General features: G+C 34.4%; 1 protein-coding gene across 9 annotated transcripts in view; it reads left to right on the top strand.

Annotated features, from left to right (window-relative positions):
- Positions 1 to 18,785, top strand: part of Rfx3 (regulatory factor X3) — a 259,080-nt gene that overhangs the window by 84,328 nt on the left and 155,967 nt on the right. For 4 of the 9 annotated variants that reach the window (XR_013047992.1, XM_042262296.2, XM_042262288.2 and 1 more), the window contains one exon: positions 7,583 to 7,641. The exons of the other annotated variants lie outside the window; for them this stretch is intronic. The gene's annotated coding sequence lies outside the window, so the exon portion shown is untranslated. The remainder of the gene's footprint in view (positions 1 to 7,582; positions 7,642 to 18,785) is intronic. 9 annotated transcript variants of the gene reach the window in all.

Below are 18,785 nucleotides of genomic sequence, written 5' to 3'. Positions count from 1 at the left end.
AACATGTATGCAGAGGACCTAGCACAGATCCATGCTGCTTCAGTCTTTGTGAGCCTTCATGAGTCCTGCTTTGGTGATTTCATGGGCCATGCTCTCTTTGGTGTTCTCTACTTCTCTGTCTCCCACAATTCCTCCTCCCCCTCTTCCATGGGGTTCCCTGAGCTCCAAGGGAAGGGGACCTGATGGAGACCTCCAACCTGGGCTCTCTCTCTACCTAAGGTTTTGATGTGGGTCTCTTCATCTGCTCCCATCAGCTGAAGCCTCTCTGATGACCACTGGTTTAGGCACTGATCTTTGAGTATAGCATAACATCATTAGGAATCATTTCAGTGCTTTGTTTTTATTTTTATTTTTGCCAGTCCTGTTTGATTCTAATGTAGGTTTCTGGGCTATCCAGTCTCCAGTTCCAGGCCATCCAGGAAGTGTCTGGGGCATGGGCTTCCTCTTGTGTCATGGACCTCAAATTAGACCAGTCATTGGTTGGCCACTCCTTAAGTTCTGGGCCACCATTACCCCAGCACATCTTGCAGGCAGGACAAATTGTAGGTAGAAGGTTTTGTGGGTGGTTTGGAATCTCAATTCCATCACTGAAAGCCTTGCCTGGTTATAGAAGATGGAAGGTTAGGCTCAGTATCTACCATTACTAGGAGTCCTCGATAGCATCACCCTGTCTTCATAGATTCCAGGGAGTTTTGACTGCATTAGGTTTCCTCCGTGCCCGCTGCCATGACCTCCAATTCCATTTGTCTCTCCCCATACTTTCTCTCTCTTCATCCTCCACACCTGTTCCCTTCTATTCTCATCCCTACCCACCCCAAAGATGATCAATGTGGATGAACATAGAAGAGTAATTTGAATAATTTTTTCAATTCCTAAAAGATATATATATATATATATATATATATATATATATATGTATATATATATATATATATATATATACACACAAAGTGTGTCTTTTGAGTAATAGAAGAAAATGTGTAATGAATGTTAAAGGCACTCTTATTTTCAGTAAGCTTAATGTTAAGATGAGCATTTGAATGATAAGCCCGTACAGGACAACATCATAATGTTATAAGAAAGAGCTTAGCACTTTATTCAAAGCTTTTCCCTTGTTTATTTATGTGTTCACTTACAGAAATATTTATTTAGCACTTTAATATGTATTAGACAATTTTAGCCATGGCTATCAAATAGATAGGAGCCCTCTTCACATGAACTTTATCATATTTCTGCTATCCAAAATATCCTGTGCTGAGGTTCAACTAAATAAAAAAAAGATTTTGTTAAACCATGTGTATGCATATATGTCTCTGTGGGGAGTGTGCACGTGAGAGCTGTTGCCTGTGGAGGCTAGAAAAGGGTAGCAGGTATCCTGAAGCTCAAGGTATAGGTGGTTGTGTGCTTATATGTGGGTTCTAGGAACTGAAGACAGGGCCTCTGCAGGAGAAGCATTTCCTCTTAACTGCTGAGCCATTTCTTCAGTTCTTTGAATTTTAGTCATGTGGGAGACTAGTGGAATTTCAAATTCTTAGACCCCAACTGATCCTATTGAATCAGAATCTCCATTAAGAGCACCATGTAATTAATTTGCATTTTGTAGATTGAGAAGCAGTGTTTTAGAGCAGAAGTTGTTTATGGTTTTGGGTTTGGAATTCAGCTGTTAGCTTATTATTTTAGACGAATGTTTGAAGATTTATTCCTATGGTCATGAGTGCCTGCATGTATATATGTGTACCATGTGCATGCCTGGTTCCCTTGGAAGTCAGAGAGGGCATCGGAGATCCTTGATCTGAACTTAGAGGTTGTTATAAGCCATTATGTAGGTTTTGGGAAATGAACCCAGGTCCTCTGAGCAACTGCTCCTAACTGCTGAGACATCATCTCAGCCCTGTTTGAAACTGTATTTTAAAAAATACTATTTGAAAATAGTATTTGAAAAGAAAAATTTTGTTGACTGGAGATGGGGCTCAATGGAAGCATACATGCCTAGCAATCATGAGACCCTGGGTTTGATTCCTAGCACCTAAAAATATTTACTACTTAAAAACAAAAAATGTATATATGTATTAATGTGGATATGTTTAATTAGTTATATGTGTATATAAATATGAATGTGTATATATATCTATATATATATATTCATACACATTGTTTAATGACCAACTTATAGCAAACGTGTATTTTCTCATCATGTGTTACTCATACCCATGTGCTTATATGTGACTGCTTTCACAGCAGATATGAATTATTTGCCTAGAGACATTTGTGTCCACAAAGCCTAAGGCATTTCCTGTTTGAGCCTTCACTGCGCTGTCATGCTGCCCCTGAAGAGCATAACCAGATGTCCCGCATGCGTGAAGAACGGACTTTACCTTATTGATTGATTATGAGCAGCTTTAAGGTCCAATCAGTGTTTGAACTTCCCTGAAAAGTAGTGATGTAACACATTTTTACCTTTCCATATGTAATCCAAGTGAAATACTTGGAAGACTGGCATATAAACATTGAAACATTCAAAAGAATGAGTCAAAGAGGACATAGGTATGGTAGTGGAGATCAGGCTTATGAGATTTAAGAATATTATGACTGTCATAATGAAATAAAAATGGAAAAACTATATACTTATCTTGCTTATTTTTAAAGAAAAAAATTTATAGACATGGTCTCACCATGTTTCCTAGTCTGGTGGCATCAAACTCATGTAGTCAAATAATTTTCCTGTCCCACCCTATCAATTAACTGGCACTGTAAGTGTCTGCTGCCACATTGAAATAATTTATTTTATTTTTAAAAATATCCCAGTTCTTCTCAGGCTAATTTGTCATTTAATGTTAATTGTCTTTTGTGAATTGCAGTGGTTTATCTATTTACTTATATGTGTCTCTAGGAGACTAAACTTAGGCAAAGTCATTGGCCAATGAGAGTGTAATGGGAGTAGAGCTGGAATGAAGATATAGTACTTCTGATTAAACTGACTACATCATACATAAGCAAGGGCACAGATTTATAGGTGGTTCATGGTTAGAGGCATGCAATCCTTGCAAAATTCCAAGCTTCCATCAGATCACTTCTTTCTTTGATGTGGTTGTAAACATTGTTGTCTCAGTGTTCCTTTGTAAAAAAAAATTATTGGTCATTTAAAACTCTGAGTATTTTTCTTATTAAGAAGCTGTGGTGATTTGAAGCTAAGAAATCTCTCTTTGAGCAACTTAGAATGATAAATAATTAAGAGAACCCGAAAAGATCTAAAAATCTAATTCAGCTAAGGTTGGGAGCTTTGTGGGTTTTCAGAGTGATTATATCTTCTCTCTGCATGTGGCTGTGGTTAGAAGCTGTCACCTAGACAGGAACTTGTGGCTTTCTAGACTGCTTCAAACAGATTGAGGACTCTGAGATAACAAGTTCAGTAAAAGCATCTGGAGATGGATGGTTACCCAGAGTACTGCTTGCCCAATATCTTCCAAACGTTGCCTCACATGAGTACTTCAAAAGTGAATGAAGTTTCTGTGAATACAAAAAGTGTGCTTGTGTGTGTGTGTGTGTGTGTGTGTGTGTGTGTGTGTGTGTGTGTGTGTGTGTGTGCATGTGCGTGTACGCGCACAAGCATGTGAAGCATTAGGGGTGGATTGTTTCCTTGGATAGTTCCTATAGGAAAGAATACTTACCTCTCCTGGTGGGAAATTCCTGGGGTCTCATATTCTAGAATCAGCCAGGTGTAATGAAAGAGTGAGTTTCCTAGTAACTCAAAGAATACTTACCAATTGTATCTACCCATGCAGACTACAAACACATAATTAGGTTTTATGGCTTTGATGGTGTATTATTAACATCAGATGTTAAATACTTAATTTTTAATTATTCTTCACACTTTAAGATAATTCAAAAGGTGAATAAAACGTAAAACAACTATGGTCCTAGGCCCTCTGCCCTAGGCCTTGGGTATGTCTAAGCATTTGTTTGAATTAGTATATCTAATATCTGTCAGTTGAAAAATCTTTGCTCAGCAAATATGTTTTTATTTGTGAGATTGTCAATTTTATGAAAATATTTTTAAAATATAAAGCTGCTTATCTTTATACTAATTTCTCATTTAAATCTTTCATGATTCCTTGGAGAGAAAGAGAGGTTTCTATAAATTTTAAATATAAATATAAAGACATTTATACTTAACAAGAGAGCAAATTGATGCTAGAATTGGCAAGAGGAGAATTCTGACAAATTGAAGTGTTCTGAATTGTCTATTTTCGTTTGACTTGAATGAAAAATAGGAAGGTAGAGTTCAGGAAGGAAGGATGTGAAGGCAGATGGGCAGCAGCTTCTGATGTTATTTTACTTATGTCTTCTGGGTTATGAAAAGTTCCATCAGCCGTGACGTACTGAAAGTTCTATTAAAGACAGTTCTATTCATGTTAGAAACTACACGACTTACAATAAAAATTTTCATCATCATGATTATGATATTTAAAGTTTTAAAATTTTGGGTATATTTTTGTTTTTGTTTTTTAACCTTGTATCTGAACGTATAGCAAGGTTGGCCCTGGAACCAGAAATGTTCTCTCCTCTGCCTTCTGAATGTTAGGATAAGGCTTGCAATGCCATGCCCAGCTAACTTTATACAGTTTTTAAAAAGCATTTTATATGTATTTAACCCAGATTCAAAATATCCAAACTGGATACTAGGAGAGAAGAGAGCTATGAATTGAAATAACAAGGAAAAAGGACAGTTTAAAACAGTGTGGAGAATAATTTCTGTTACTGGTATTGGAATCCCCTTGCAGAATTTCAAATTGTCCTAATTTTGAGGTACCTTCTTCAAGAGTTGGACAGGAAGTTGTACAGGAAGACATTTGTAAGAAAACCTCACATTTACTCTGGATTTCTGTTTAACATCATCAATGTCCTGACTGTGTGACAAGGACTGAGCATGGTAGCAGAAACTGGAATCTTCTAGCTGAGAAGGCAGAGATCAGATATTAGAGCTCTGAAGAGGGCTGAAGTCTGGAGCAAAAATGTGGAAAAAAAAAGAGATACACAAAAACAGGTTCTGAATTCTCACAGGTGTTTGCTTGAATTCTTTGGCTGAGTGTTGGTCTGCATGTGTGCCATTGAGATTGGGTGATATTACTGGAGAATTTTCTAGGGTTCTGAGAATGGTTACATCTGTGTTGAAAGTTCCCAATGGACTTTGAAGCTCTGTACCAAGTACCATAGAGAGGATATTTGTAACAATCCAGTTGAGAATCATGTTTTTCATAATTTTATTGCATGGACCCCTGCCTTAGTCTGTTTTTTATACTATAAGAAAATACCCAAGGCTAAAATTCATAAGGAACTGAATTTTATTTTGTTTTCTGAAAAGTCTGAGATTTAGGTACCATTTGATTCAGTTGTCTGGTTAAGTCTATTCTTTTACCTAAGATGGTACCTTGAACGCTCCTACTTCTGGAGGAGAAGGATTCTGTTTCTTCACATGGCAGAAGATAGCAGGGACCTTTCTTATTTATTAATCCATTCTCATAAAGTCCATAATCAGAATCATGAGAGTCCTCATCAGTTGGTTGCCTATTAATCCCATAATATTGCCTTTCATCATTTCAGCTCTTGAAATTTGTAGGCCATCCATTCAAACCACAGCAGCATCCTGGTGTACAGCTCGCTGTCTCTTTACCCTAAGAAAATTTAAACTAGATATCAACAAAATTTGGAGGAGAGATAGATTTTAACCTGCCAAACTGGAAGAGTTTGATAAATACACTGGGCCTTTCTCAAACCCATTCCAGCAACATACAAATCAGTTCTAATTGTTTAGCTGATGATTGTACTGGTTGAGAGCAAAGACTGTTACTCTCTAAAGGAACATAAATAGAAGTTAAGTTACCTACATTTTATTACTACAATGTTCAATCTATGATTTAAAAAAACTATTCTAGAGATGTCAAAGGCAAGTGTAGCCTTCGGTAAGAGAAAAAGTAAATAGAAGTGAAACTCGAGATGGCATTGATGTTGATCTTAGTGGACAAAAGTTCGTGTGCAGATACCTTTGCAAAGAATTAAAGCCAAAAACAGTCAAGCACACAATAGGGTAATTGTGATTTTAATAAAGGAGCATGTAGATAATCATAGGTGTAAAAATGAAATAATTAAAATAAGCGAAAATTTTCTAACTAGAATGAGCAATAATCAAAATGTTTTTGTTTTACCACCTCCAATAAGATATTAAGGAAAAGCTGATTTCATATACATCCTTCTGAAGAATGTAGGGATAAAAGGTTGCAGGAAATGAGCAGTGACTGATTCAGGGAACTGAATAGCCACATCTTAAGTTTTGCAGATGTATAATAATTGAAGTTATAGCAAGAGAGGAGCATATGGGGAATATAAAATACTTAGGTTGAAAATGTACCATTTTAAGTAAGAAAATGTGAAGCTTAGCAAGCCCCAAGTATAACTTGACTGTGTGTGTGTGTGTGTGTGTGTGTGTAATATTAAACTGCCAAAAATAGCTAATAACTATTACAATGATAATGAAGAAAAAATATTTTGAGACAAGGTCTCACTATATAGCCTTGGCTGGCCTGGAACTATCTATGTAGAGTAGGGTGGCCTCAAATTTATATAAAGTACTGGGATTAAAGATATGCGCCACCTTGCCCAGCTTGAAGAAAATAGTAAGGGACTTTAAAGTATCAATGAAGAAGCTACCAACTCTCTCTAATTTATGTATTTAAAAATAATGCATGTGTGGGTTCATTTAAGAATAATTTTACATTTCAGATTATAGGAAGCATGTAGGCCCATCAGATAAACCATACAGAACCAGAATCATGTAGATATAAAATGGAAGTTGCTTTTGATCTCATGGCTCTTTACTGTTTGATCTCATTATGTTTTTATTTTATTTGTTTTTGATAGGCAATAAAGTATCATTTTAAAAAGTTTTCTTATGGGAGCATATTGCTAGTTTATATAACCATATTATAAATTATAATTTATTATTGTTGAGGCAAGGTCTTGCTCTGTAGCCCAGTGAATTAAAATTTTTGGTGATTTTCTTATCTCTTATCATCCAGATGTTGTGATAACAGTCATGGACCACTGTTTGTGACTAAGGCTATCATTTCATAAAATAAGCCTTTAAAGTCTGATCATTACATGTAATTTTTATGTTAAGTTTATCCTAAAATCTCTTTCATGGTAAAAGTTCATGATAAATTCAGCCTAAATTCAATATATAAATGTATATGTATATGTGTATATATTTGAAGCTATGCCAATTATAGATGAGAAATGAATTACCGAGTATAAAAATTGCTTCTACCTTCTGTTTCTATATTATGAAACCTGAATATAGAATTTCTTTCTCAATTGATAAGACATTCACTTATGTATTAGAATTTCTGAATTTTTGGTGTTTATCACTCTTTCCAATATTTGAGGGAATTGTTGTGCTAAAGATTTTCAGGGATATACATGTGTATATTTAATTTTTTCATTTAAATGGTATTTTAGAAAATGAATTTGAAGTAATTTTGCACCTAAAGTTCACCAAAAGACAGCCTCCTGTTTCTTTTTTATTCAGAGATTTTTATCAGAGGAATGTAGACTGGAATCTGCAATGGTTTTCAAAATCCCAAAGTGGTAAGTGAGACCAATTAAGTCTTTTCTTACCAATATTTAGTTGTAATTTTTCTCTCTAGTTCTTTACTGAAATATTTAAAATGACTAGCGACATCAATCCCAGTGGTTACACATCTGATAACTTTAGAGTCTGGTATTAGAAGTTCTGTGTTCATGTTCCTAATGGCTTTGATTGATTTAGTACCTGGAATTAGGTTCAAGAATGAAAGGAAGTGGGTGGGCAGGAGGCTATCCTCATGACATTGTCCACATTGCCCCATCTTTTTTGAGATAAACAAACTACATTCCAAAGTTGATGTGTGGCCTTAGTTGATCTCAATGGATTGACAAGAAAGGTGGCATTTCCTGTCTTTACCCTACCAATTCAAGAATTAGAACCCACATTTATTTTGTAGTCTGTAATCCAAGTGAAATGTTTTGATGACTGGTGGCACATAAAATATTAAAAAGTTTAAAAGAGTGGGTCAGAATTTGAGACTATTATAGTTATGAGACAAGGAAAATTAGACCTATGAAAGTTAAGGATGTGACATTGTAATGAAATAAGAGAACTGGACTAATACATTCATTTATTTCCTTACATTATTGATTTGATTGAATTTGGGACTGATATTATCAAAATCATTGATAAGAAGCCAAAACATTACAAGTTTGAAAAATCCTCATAAAAACTATCCAGGGCTGTGGATCTAGATCACTGATAGAGGAGTTGCTTAGTATGTCTTGGGTCAGCACACAACACATGCATATATCTTCAGACGAACAAATACAAGAAAAACAAAGATTTCATAAAGTTCAAATCAGTTTTCAAGCTGACACGTTAGGTTTATAGTAAACTTTTTTGTGTATGAAGTTTTTGTTGCAAGTAATAAAAAATAATAATTACAAAAAATTTGTATGCTTTCTGAGGCAAGAGTCTTGCTAAGTAGCCCTAGGTGGGTTAGTATTTATGATTTAGATCAAGCTATCCTTGAACAAAGTACAATTCTCTTGTCTCAAATGCCTGAGTTTTAGGACTGCAGGCATGTACCACCATGCCCTGTTTAAAAGCAATAATTTTAGGCAACTAGAATTGATAAGTTGTATATCTGGTCTTGGAATGTGTATTGAGTTTATTCTAATGTAAATTTACAAAAAGCCTTCGGGGTTGAAAATGATTTTGTGATGTCTATATGAATGATCTTGAAGGAGATGACTTAAGCAAAATAACTCATAAATTTAACCCATTAACAAAACTTTATTTTAGTGCAAAACACTTAACTCAGAAGTTGAAAGATAGTGTGCCTTTGGGAATGGTCCAGGAATTTAGACTTTGTTTTAACATGCTCATATTAGACTTATTCTAGTCCTGATATATTTTTGACAACATTAAAGTAAATTATTTCCATATTTACTTGTGCTAGGAGAGAGGGTATTTGACTCTGTATATTCAACAAATGGCTTAATATGTATTCTGTTTCAATTAGTGTAGATATTTCAACTACAGATCTGTTGTGTCTGGATTGTGTGTTCCCAGGAGACAAAGGTGAAGTTAATTTCTTTGTAGTCCTTTAAGCCTCAATTTAAAGTCATGATCTTTGAGAAGAAGTAATAAATAAATGTTAAGGCAGATTGTTTGCATGTATTGCATGTGCCATCATCTTTACCATCCCTCTGTAGCTTTTCATCTCTGCCATCTCTGCCAGAAGTCTTTACTTCCTCTCATCCTACCTCTAGTTACCTGACATGTCCCTCCTGGCCTGTACAACAATGGGAAGGCCCAGTTGTTCAACGTGCTCTTCATTGGAAGCAGAGCTTGCTGTACTCTTCTTTATGGACAGCTTGCTTTTGTTGTTAGCTAATTTTGAAATTGCTTCAGACAATAAAGCGGTTGACAGGTATCGTGGTGCACATCTGTAAATCCCAGGAATTTAAAATAGAGGCAGGAGGATCAGGAGTTTAGGTCTAGCTTGGGCTTCGTAATTGGTTTGAGATCAGCTTAGGCTATAAGAGACCCTTTTTCAAAAAGAAAAACAAAAAAAAGAAAAGAAAAGAAGAGAAAAAGAAAAAGAAAAAGAAAAAGAAAAGCAGAACAAAGAAAAATAATCATTATAAATTATATTTTTTCCAGTAATGTAGAATTTTATGATTAGGTAGTTTACACCAAACAAGAACTTTGCCTTGGATATGTTATTTATAACAGCAATATATTTTAATTAATAAGTATTTATGAAATACTGATATGCAGTAAGCATGTAACTATAAAGTTAGTGGTTTGAGATGGTACATTTTACTTCGTGTTTTTTGCAGGAACAAAATATAATGTAAGGGAATTTTAGAGGACATCTATCCCATCATCCTAACATCCTCTCTAGCTAGCTTGGCAGGATAAATTAAGCCTGACATTGTAGTGACTGCTAAGAAGCTTTTGCTATGTGTGTGAGAAACAGTAAATGTTCAAGACATGTGATTTGGTATTTGATGCATGCTCTGATTAGAATAATTTTTGTCTTTGGTATATTTAGACTGAACAGTTTTGCATTTATAGCTTCCACCCAGTAGAAGCTTGTTTCATTCCTCAGAAGGGAGCTTTTAGATACACAGGGTCAGTGACACATGTCTCTATTTGATTATTTTGTCACCAGTCCAAATAGCAAGTGTTTCTCATGTATGATTGCATTGCCATATATACTCACAGTTCACTTGGCCATCTTAGTTTGCACACAAGCTGAAAAGGTTCATAGATGTAGCTGCTGCAGCCTTGCTATGATCTGAATGGTACAGTAAATGCTGTAGATATACTGCCCTTTGTTGCAAATATGATACTTCTAAAGTTTTGTTTTAAAAAGCCATTTGATGTGTGTGTGTGTGTGTGTGTGTGTGTGTGTGTGTGTGTGTGTGTGTACGTTACAGAATACAGAAAAGGTGCCATTTTAAACTATTTTATTCAGATTTTAAAAGTTTATGTCCTTGTAGTCTCTATTACAACCAACATGCTGATTTTTATTATATTTTTAAGATAATATATAAAGTAATGGATTTAATTACAGCATGTTTATGTATACTTTATTCTTACTTGTTCCCCTCCCTCACTACTATCCCCCATCCATCTTTCTAGCCAATAGTTTTTCCTTCTACTTTCATATCACACATATTCTATTACTTTTTAATGAAAATGTGTTATATTTTGAAGATTTAAGCCATGAGTACTGTACATACATCATTTCCATCTCACTCTCAAATTCATGAATTCTCTCTTCTTGGATTATTATTGTCATATATATATATATATATACACACACACATATGTATGTGTGAATAGACACAATCGCTTTAGTTCATTTAGTGTTGCTCATATGTACATGTGTTTAAGGCCAAGTAGTTGGGGTTAGATGACCTATCAGGGCTCATCCCTGGAGAAGCTGATTTTGCTCTCTAAGCAACAATAAATTGCCTCTAGCTACTCATCTACAGGTGGGACCTTGTGAAACTTCCCTTATCCATGTTGACATGTCAAGTGATGTTTTGTTATTAGGTCTTGTTTATGCAACCATATTGCTATGGTCTCCTTTATAGTTTAATTTTCTAATTGCCTCCATATATATATGTATATATGTATACATGTATATATACGTGTATGTGTTACAGAATACAGAAAAGACATCATTTTAAACTATTTTACTCAGATTTTTAAAGTTTATGTCCTTGTATACACGTATATATACATGCATACATACAAATCAAAGTCTAGGTTCTTTAAGAGTAAAATGAAGTATTTGTCTTTCTGAATCTGCATTGTTTTACTAAGAGAAGGATTTCCACTTGTACCCATTTTTCCTGTAGGTGCTATCATTTCTTTTTTCTTTATGCTGCATAATATTCCTTTTGTGTATAAGCCCTACATTTTCATTGTCCATTCTTCTGTTGATAGACATCTAGGCTGGTTCTATTTCTTAGTTACTGTGTGTACTGCCGCATTAAACACGAATGTGCAATTACTCTGGTAGGAATTATCGTCCTTTTGGTATATACTCAGATATAGAATATTTTTACAAAGTTACTTTGTAGTTCTAAGTAGTATCAATGCCATCCCCTATTCCCAATCAGTTACTGATCTCCATCATATTTGTGTAAATTACTTTTTTGCTTTCTAATATTTCTTATCAGTTGAATATATTATATCTGGTCATATCTTGGAGATAACATGAGTTTCGTTCCAGATTTCCTCAATAAATCAAATATTAAAAAGTACCAGGAATGGAAAAAACAAAACAAAACAAAAGAGCCAGGAATGAAACAAAACAAAAAAAGAACCAGGAATGAAATGATAAGAAGTAAAGGAAAGAGTGGGACAGATAAAACAAGGATGCTTGGAAGGATACAGTAGGCTTTAAAAATAATTGCAGAGCCGGGCGGTGGTGCCGCACGCCTTTAATCCCAGCACTCGGGAGGCAGAGCCAGTCAGATCTCTGTGAGTTCAAGGCCAACCTGGGCTACCAAGTGAGTTCCAGGACAGGCGCAAAGCTACACAGGGAAACTCTGTCTCGAAAAAATGGAAAAAAAATAAAATTAAATTAAATTAAAAAAAATAAAAATTAAAAAAATAAAAATTGTGCACTTGGCTAAGAAACCCACTCGTGTCTGCTTAGCCCTCTGTCTGTGTGGGATATAGGAATGGCTGCTGAAGCGCTCAGAAATCGGCCCTTACCTGGTAGGAAATGTAGAAGTAAAATTCTTCCTTGCTTATTTGTCAGCGTGACCTCAGACAAGTCTTAATCGTTACCTTTCTTCTAATTGCAAAGTAGAATTAAGAGGAAAATGTATTCACTGTTATAAATAAAATATGGATTTGAATAAAACACATAAATATAGATAAAAATGTTATGTGAAAGTACTATGTGTATGGCAGAGCTCCAGCTAAATTTCTAGTGACACTGGTATTGATGACCTCAGTCAGCCTTCAAAGCTGTGTTGGTTTCCTTCTTTTGTTCTGGGTTTAAATGTTCACCTACTGTTTTACCAGTAGGCTGTGTGAAAGCACCAAATATCCCATTCATATTTAACCAATGTTTCCACCGTGGTTTTCCGGCCTTCTCTTTTCAGTGCTAATTGCTGTGTTTGGTGTAGTTCAAGGGAAATGTATATGGCAGCATGTGATGAGCTCAGGACCCCTTGTGCTTCTGGTCACATGCATTTGCTTTCTCTGATGGTTTGTCTCCTTGCTGTCATGTTTAACAGTGACGAACTTCCTCATATCTTATGAAGGGTTGTGGGTGAACTTTCAGTTATTAAATGTGCAGTTAACAAGACCTTCTACTTAGTACTCAAAACAGTTTATTAGAATAACCTAGCATATTTAATATTATATTCACAAATTCATTTATACACATACTGATGAAGCCTACTAAATAAATGTGTTCCACATTTATTTTTATTTTTTAATACCAAATAAAAATGTTCAGATGCTATATTGCTGGGTCTGTTGTTTAGCCATTTAAAAATCATTTTAGAAATAAATTTTCTGTTTTGTAAGATGTACCATTTGAATGCAGCACATAGGAAGGAATAGTTAAAGGCAGCAGGACAGAGCTAGCAGGAACTTCTATATTGCTTGAAATGTTGGATTACTACATTTTTTTTTTGGTTGATCCAAAAACAGTCCAGTAAATACAGACGTCTTCATTGACTCATTGTCCTCTCTATGGAAAGAAAGTATAACTCTTTTTGTTTTGACACTGACTTTCAAACTACTTAAATAGCTTCCATTTTCTGTGATTTACCCTATTTTGACTTAAACAATTCAAGCTACCTTTTGATCACAAGCTTCAAGTAGTTATAGACTGATACTAATAGTGGTTGGTATTTCGTTAGTTCTTACTTAGCATCAGACATATTTGTAAGCCAAATGTCTTTAGTTCCTATGCTCACTCTAGCAGGTGGGATGATTCTCAGCTTGGTAGTTGAGAAAACTAAGGTTGTGATTGTTAAATATCTTCCTCATTCATTCTCATGGCTCCAGGCAGTGATAAGCCAGGGTATGAATCCAGATAGTGGACAGAGAATTAAGCACTCCTAACCATGTGCTACATGTGTGAAGACAGACAATTGATAATGCACAGATTTCTCCTATTAATTAGATAAAGGCTAACATGTGTACATCTGTATCTTCTTTTATTAGATGGACATAAGAACTATAAGCATCCAGATATTAATATATAGCTCTTATAGCAGAGATGGCTCATTTAAAAATATTTACTGTTTTAAATCCTATTAAGCAAATTGTACTCCTTCTAGAACTGATTTTTATATTTTGGTCTTACCTTTTAGAAATATCCCTAGAATTTTTCAAAATTTAATATTTTATTCATCATAAACCTTTTTTGTTTAAAATTTATTCTTGAGTTTCCCACTAAACATTGAGTTAGTGAGTCATTTATTTGTGCTTTCTTTACTCATGTTTGTGGAAGGGGTTCTGCCTTTCACAAGTTATAGTATGTTATATATTCATTTTTATTCAGTTTAAAGGGAATTTTCAGTTTCTCTTCTGATTTCTTCTTTGACTACCTGTTGATTAATTAGGGGTGTATATTTATTTTCCAAACAATCTATTTTTTGTTGTTGTTGGTACCGGGGGTAAAACTCAGGGCCTCACTCATGCTTGGTTGACACACTGTTGCTAGTTATAGTAGCAGCCATGCTACTCTCTTTTAACTTAATTTTGATATGATTAATTCTTTATGGTTTTTTTGACATTATGATCTGTATTGATAAATGTTCTGCCTCTTCTTAAGAACGGTGTATATTTGGGTATTGTTGGATCTACAGAAGGAGAATTATGAGAAGGAAGGAAGGTCATCTTGTGTCTCTTTGTGTTGCATTCATAAAAAAGCAGTTCACTTTATAAAACTGGAGTTTGAGTAAATGAAAATAACCTTGGACAATGGATCCAAAAGTCTTCACAATTTACAAGTGAAAGTTAAGCTTCGAAATATTATTTCAGGGACACTGAGTGCACAGGACACAGAAGAGAAAGGGACAGCCCTGTAGTGGAGAAGACAAAAGAGGTAGACAAGGGAGGCAATGCTTTTCAGATCTTGGCAACATTACTTGAATCTCACAGCAGTGTCTTGGACTAAGTGAGTTTATATTTATTTGGAGTTGATGTAAATTTTATAAGTTTATCCTAAACAGATTAGAAACAGTTATGCCTATGAAATATTGGTGATAGCTAATGCAACTTTCATTTTTGTTAAGATAGTAAATGTGTCATTGGGCCTTTCAAGTTAGTATAACTAATGAAAAGTAAACATCTGTGTTATTTTTAACAATTTCTTGCTGGCTCTGCAAGAACATGATTTTACTCTTAAGAGTGCCTTTTTTATTCGTGTTGCAAGTTTCAAATATGAAACAAATTTTTTCTCATTAACTTTGAAATAAAGAAGCAAGAATATATATATACATGTATATATATATATGTATATATATCAGACAAGTATGCTAAGAGCATAGTTTTATAGTTTTATTTATTTCCAAGTATGCCTTGGGAATGGAGATTTTGGGAAAATACTTGATCTTGGAGAACTCAGTGTGCCCCGTAGAGAATAAGAGAATAGCACAGATTGTACAAGACTGTGCTAAAAAATTAATGTGTAATTTTGTGGCAGCTACATGGTAGGTGCTCAATAAATGGTAGTGTTTTTTTTTTTTTTGTTTTGTTTTGTTTTGTTTTGTTTAGATAGAGATTTTAAGGTAGGGTCACATTAGCCCAGTGCCCAGTTTGGCCTGGAACTCTGGAACTCCCTATGTAGCTGAGCATGACCTTGAACATCAGATCCTCTTTTCGCCACCCTGAAGGCCCAGGACATAGACTGGGTCTGTTTTGTTTTTTTTGGGTGTAACTGGGAAGTTGAAGAGAAAAGACAGAGCTAATTGATGGCAAGAATTCTCTCCTGCACCTTTACCGTTTTCCAGGTTATCTAGGTGGAGGGAGTGATTGCCGTCTTTCTTTTCCTGATTTATTATCCTCCCTGGTCAAGATAGCATGGAAAAAAAAAAAAAAAAAAAAAAAAAAAAAAAGCATGTGGGTTTTCACTTACAGCCTCACTCCCAGTTGCTAAGAGGGCTGTGGCTCCAGAAACTTGACTTCATCCCTTCTGATTGTCCTGACTCTGGATGTGTCAAAGCATTGAGATGCTGGCTGAGAGTCATGTTCAGCAAGCATCTGTTCTTCCTCTTCAAAGCAAGAAGAAAGGGAAATGGGGGTGACTTCTAAAAAGAAATTATGCCAGGCTCTGCAGTAATTTTAGATATGTTTCTCCATGGAGATTCTAATTTGTTTCTTTTTTTGTAAGTTAATTCAAAACAAAGCATAATAAGGTATTTAAAAGTAAATTTAAAGGTAGGGTATTTAAAAGTAAGTTTAAAGCATTCACTTTTGAGCTACACAGAGAAATTATTAGCTATAATATGTTTCAAATTTTAAACATATTTATAAAACAAGTTTATTGAACATTCTTGGAGGAGAACATAAGCCACATGAATTATAATTGCTGAGTTTTAATAAAATTTTACAATATGACTCTTTAGATGACTTGGGTGTGCTATTAGAATTTTGTTTGATATGTGTAATACTGTGCCTTAACAAGTATTTTCATGTTTTCTTGGAAAGAAACTTAACATTTTGACAGTTTAGATGTAATGAAAAAGTGATGTAACTGAAAAAAATTGACATTCCAATAAATGTACACATTTTACAGACGTATCTGTGTATTTCCTAAGTAAAGTTTTTTTTCCTTTGTTTTGGTTTGTAGATTTTGCTTTCTTACTGTTAAACTGGGAAAATTTTTATTCATTTAAAGTGAGATTTTTAGACTCATCAGTATAAAACACTTTAGAATCTTATTTCTAAATTATTCTTTATTTACATTGGTCTTTATTCCACTTATGTTAAATAACAAACAGATTTTCAACATTTATATTAACAATTAATACCCAATTTGGGAGAAAAAATGAATTTATCTGTAGAATTTTCAGTACCAATGATGAAAAATTCAGAGATTTGCATTTTTCCTGGACATTCACATGACCGTAAAATTCCTTCTCTATACAAACGTACTTTTGTGATGGTTGGTGCAGTTCAAGTGTACACTGCCTCTTGGGTTTGGTTTGGTTTGGTTATTGAACAGGTTGTGTAGTTTCTACAGATAACCTTGTGTTTACTGAGGCTGCCCCAGAGCTCTATAGGCTTCTCCAGTTGGCTAAGTTTGGAGCAGCAGCTTCAGAAATGCCAGTCTCCCCAAAATTATTTTTCGTTAACTTTTTGCAAAAAAATGTTTACTTTCTAAAACTACTTTAGAGCACTCTCAAGAAGAAAAACAGTCAAGTGAATAAATAATTTTTATTAATTTGTTAGAAGCTTTTGCTCCTTTGCCTTTCTACTGTTAATTACTGTTTATGGACTTGAAAACAAAAATAGAATCATCTTGGGGTCATGGTAAGAGCGAATTCTGCAGCTCATAACATTACTTGTAACGTGATACAGTAGTACTTTCATTGTGGAGGTCCAAATAAATCCTAGTATAAACCATGACTCAGAGCCATTGCCTGAAGTACGTTTAGCCCTGCTCTCTGAGCCTGTGTTTCTGTGAACATTGTTGAGTCCAGTAATACAAGACTAATTTTGACCTTTAGTGGTGTTGCTATAGTGCAGTTTTGCTCCAGCGCTACCTGTACAAGCCAAGAATATACAATAACATGGATTAGAATTCACGATGATGGCGTTATTCATGATGATGAACATTTTTGTTCATGTGGCATGTGCGTATATATGACATTATAGTTTGCCTGTTTAAAATTAATAATTGAATTTAGCTTTGTGTTTTTGAGACAAATTCTCATATAGCCCAGGCTGGCCTTGAACTTATTATATAGTTAAGGATGAGCTTTCACTCCCGGTCACCTTCGTTCTCTTTCCAAGTAGAGAGGGCCATTTTACATGTTACCACCACTTTGGGCTTTTTCTGGATCTTTATAATAGTGTTCAGATTATGACTGAGGTCCTATAGTCAATGTGAAAATTAGTTGTCAAGATATGCCAAAAAAAGCTTGAAGAATAAAATAAATGGTATAATTAAGCTACATTAGTGACAGTTTATTTACACAGCAATTTGGAGGTGCTATCTTGTCACTACGTTTGTTTATTTATATGGAGTCCTTTTATTTGGCATGGACAGCAGAGAAAGTGATGGAGTAAAGGGGAAAGAGGAGGGATGACTAGTTATTCTCACAACTAAGAAAACTCTTGTTTTTTTAAATGTAAGAATTTATTATTCAGTATTAAATAGTTTTGATAATGAAAGGAAATGTGTTTTCCACAATTAACTATTTAGTTGTGTTTAGGAAATATTTTTTTTTAGGAAATATTTTTGTAAATCTAGATGTAAGAAAAATGACCACATATAACCATGGCATAACTATTATATCTTACATGTTATTTTAGATATATATTTATTAGATTACTATTGGGGTACAACAAGATATAGTTGATAATATCTTCATAATAAATATTACATATACATCAAAATTTTTGTAAGGTGTTTGTTTCTATGTTGCTTAAAAATTTGTCAATACTGCCATGTATATTAGGTCTGACAGCTCTTAATCTAATAAAATCCAATAGAACATATCTGAATGATTAAAGAATTTAAGCAGTATGGATTGTTTCAGATTTACTCTCATACAATATAAATTTTAAATCTTTTAAAAATGAAAATGCAAGCATAATAAAAACATAGAAGCAACTTCAAAATAAAGATAGTTACTGCGTGCTGTGGAGAGCCTGTAAATTGCCACACAAAACTGATTATCCTCCTGAGCATTTCATGCAGTTGACAGTGAAAAGTGCACCTTGTAAAAGCTGTTACACAAACCATTTCATTTAAAAGGTTTCCTTCTCACACCCTGAAATTACACTTACTTGCTTCAAGTGAAAATTCAGAATGTGTTTCCTGTTTATTTTGATTACAATTACTGATGTGTTGATTTTTGCTTTCTGGTGAACTAGAAATTAGTCTTTTGGGTTTTTTTTTTATTGCAATAAAAACACAATCTGTACTGTAGGTTACATTCAGAAATAGTGAACATAGATCACGAGTACCTGGGATAAA

This window comes from Peromyscus maniculatus, chromosome 1 (assembly GCF_049852395.1).
Source record: "Peromyscus maniculatus bairdii isolate BWxNUB_F1_BW_parent chromosome 1, HU_Pman_BW_mat_3.1, whole genome shotgun sequence".
In the NCBI taxonomy this organism is placed as follows: Eukaryota; Metazoa; Chordata; class Mammalia; order Rodentia; family Cricetidae; genus Peromyscus; species Peromyscus maniculatus.
The sequence above is the reverse complement of the archived record's forward strand: the minus strand, read 5'-3'. Positions and strand labels throughout refer to the sequence as shown.